At 43.3% G+C, this 3,357-nt stretch overlaps 1 non-coding gene across 1 annotated transcript; it reads left to right on the top strand.

Moving 5' to 3' along the window:
• The first annotated feature begins 629 nt into the window (after window positions 1–629).
• Window positions 630–732, top strand: LOC119467873. The gene has a single exon (XR_005196512.1). It is a non-coding gene; the product is annotated as a U6 spliceosomal RNA (small nuclear RNA).
• The last annotated feature ends 2,625 nt before the right edge of the window (window positions 733–3,357 follow it).

Genomic DNA, 3,357 nt, shown 5'->3' with positions numbered 1-3,357 from the left:
ACAAAACTGCATTCGTATCCTCAAATCTGTAAAAATAAAATAATGTCTTGTTTTTTCTTATGTTTTCAATTATATCTTTAATCATTTTAAGCATAGTTATTTTACAGTGTTTATCAGATAAGTCTGCATATTTTGGGGTCTAATTCTATTTGTGTGTCTTCAGACATTTGATTATGGTGTGGTGTTTTTTGTGTGTTTTATAATTTTTTATTTTAAATTATGTTCAGTGCAGCTTTACTTGTGAGGATCTTGTGAAAGATATGTCTCTCTACAGCTGTTTTATGTTGCTTCTGCCAGGTAGGAATAACAATAGTTATACTTTTAAGTGAGTATACACTTTACACTCATTTTTTGGTGTAGAAGGTTCCTGGACATTGTAGAAGGTATACGTTTTGAATCCCAAACCCATGTGAAAGCAGGCCTCAGAGGGAGACCTTTTTTCTACCTTCTTAGAGACCAGGTTGTCATCCTATGCTAGTGAATGAATTTTCGTCTAGTTCGACCTTATTGAAGGTGTAGTCCTTTAAAAGTCCCAACTTTCTACAGGTATGTTCCACCCCGCTGCCTTACTTAGGCCCAAGGCTCTGTCTCCTGTCTCTACAAGGCCATCAAAACCTAAGCACCTGGGCGTGTTTCGACAGCACCTGTACTGGAATTGAAATGATGCAGAGATGATTAGCATGATCCCTGCACAAGGATGACACGCAAATCTGTGAAGTGTTCTATATTTTTTAAAAAAGGTGGGGGGGATCATGGCAGATGGGAGGCAGGACTAGATTGCAGCTCCAACTTGGATGAACAGAGCAGCATGTGGAGGCTCACATCATGAATTTTTGCTCCAGAACAACTGCAGGAATAAATCAGGAAACCCAAGAGGACCCACAGACCCTCTGAAGGAAGTGGACTGTTCTTGCAGGACCCAGGAGACACCCCAAATACTGTGAGTGCCCAAACTGTGGAAGTGGGAAAGGGAGATTGTCTGCCTCCAAACACACACCCCTGCTGGAGAAACTGAAGGCCTAGATTATGGGAGAAGATTCTGACCTTACCTGGAGCTGAGTCAATTTAGATAGCCGAGTGAAATACAGGAGTAGAGGAAGCAGTGGGAAAAGTCCTGTGAGCTCACTGGGTCCCCTAGCAAACCATTTCTGCCTGGCCTTACAGGGGTCCTTCAGTAGGGTGGCCAGAGGCACTTGGAAAAGGTCACAGGGAGAAGGAACTCTCCAGCTGAACTTTGTAATAATTTGAACTGAAGCCGGGCGAAGTGGCTCATGCCTGTAATCCTAGCACTTTGGGAGGGCGAGGCGGGTGAATCATCTGAGGTCAGGAGTTCGAGACCAGCCTGGCTAACATGGTGAAACTCGTGTCTACAAAAAATAAAAAAATTAGCCAGGTGTAGTGGCACATGCCTGTAATCCCAGCTACTTGGGAGGCTGAGGCAGGAGAACTGCTTGAACCTTGGAGGCAGAGGTTGCAGTGAGCCGATATCATACCACTGCACTCCAGCCTGGGTGACAGAGCAAAGCTCCATCTTAAAACCTTCAGAACTATGCAGCTGCTATGGGAGATGGGGGTGAGGAACCTTCAAAACTATGCTAATACATGGGAATTAAATAACCTGTTCCTGAATGATCATTGGGTCAAAAATGAAATAAAGATGAAAAATAAAAAAAATTTCAAACTGAATGATAATAGTGATACAGTCTATCAAAACCTCTGGGATGGCTGGGCACAGTGGCTCACGCCTGTAATCTCAGCACTTTGGGAGGCTGAGGTGGGTGGATCACCTGAGGTCAAGAGTTTGACACCAGCCTGGCCAACATGGTGAAATCCCGTGTCTACTAAAAATACAAAAATCAGCCGGGCATCGTGGCAGGTGCCTGTAATCCCAGCTACTCAGGAGGCTGAGGCATGAGAATCACTGGAACCCAGAAGGCGGAGGTTGCAGTGAACTGTACTCCAGCCTGGGCAACGGAGCGAGACTGTGTCTCAAAAACAAAAACCAAGCACACAAACAAATAAACTGTCGACAGTTTTTTTGTTTGTGTATATATGTGTGTGTGTGTGTGTGTGTGTGTGTGTATATATATATATATATATAAATTGAGAACCATTAATTTGATCAAGACTCTCATACCCATCCAGAATAAAATCTAAACTCCTTAGCATGGCATAACTATGTAGTCCATGTCTACCTTCTGATTTTCATTTCTAAAGATTCTTCGATGTCTACCTTGCATTTAAATTGCACCAGATTACTAGAACTTCCCCCAGATTCTACATATTAGACCTAAACTTGTGATTCGTTTTTTTTTAAGACAGAATTTCACTCTTATCTCCTAGGCTGGAGTGCAATGGTGTGATCTCGGCTCTGCAACCTCTGCCTCCCAGGTTCAAGAGATTCTCCTGCCTGAGCCTCCCAAGTAGCTGGGATTACAAGCATGCACCACCACGCCCAGCTAATTTTTTGTATTTTTAATAGAGTTAGGGTTTCACCATGTTAACCAAGCTGATCTCAAACAACTGACCTCAAATGATATGCCTACCTCAGCCTCCCAAAATGCTGGTATTGGAAGTGTGAGCCACCATGCCCAGCCAAGTTGCTGCCAAATATGTATATATATGGGGATGTATTTATTTATTTATTTATTTTGAGATGGAATTTCTCTCTTGTTGTCCAGGCTGAAGTGCAATGGCACGATCTCGGCTCACTGCAACCTCCTGGGCCAAGCAATTCTCCTGCCTCAGCCTCCTGAGTAGCTGGGATTACAGGCATGCGCTACCATGCCTGGCTAATTTTGTATTTTTAGTAGAGATGGGGTTTCACCATGTTGGTGAGGCTGGTCTCGAACTCCTGACCACAAGTTATCGTCCCGCCTCGGCCTCCCAAAGTGCTGGGATTACAGGTGCGAGCAACCACGCCCGGCCTGGAAGGGATGTTTAGAGATATATTGATAAGTTGCAGAATGCACTGAACCCATCAGCTTTTACAATGGATTTCCCTTTCAGTCTCAAAATATTTTGAGAGGTTGGTAATTCTTTATCAATTTTTTTCTGAAATAAAATCAATTAACACCCATTATAAAAACTTTAAAACCACAGTAGGGTAAAAATAGGATATATAGGAAATCCTTTGCACTCCCCTCATTTAGTTCTTCATGGAATTAATGATCATTAATATTTTCTTGTTTACTCTTTCAGAACTCCATTTCTTGGTGAAAATGATGTCATATAAAATGTCTTAGCTAGACTCAGGAGGGTGAGGCAGGAGAACCACTTGAAACCGGAGGTGGAGGCCACGAGCTGAGACCACACCACTGCACCACACTCCAGCCTTGGTGACAGAGCGAGACAAAA

Source organism: Cebus imitator, unplaced genomic scaffold, assembly GCF_001604975.1.
Source record: "Cebus imitator isolate Cc_AM_T3 unplaced genomic scaffold, Cebus_imitator-1.0 Scaffold343, whole genome shotgun sequence".
Taxonomy (NCBI): Eukaryota; Metazoa; Chordata; class Mammalia; order Primates; family Cebidae; genus Cebus; species Cebus imitator.
This window is presented reverse-complemented; position numbering and strand designations above follow the sequence as displayed.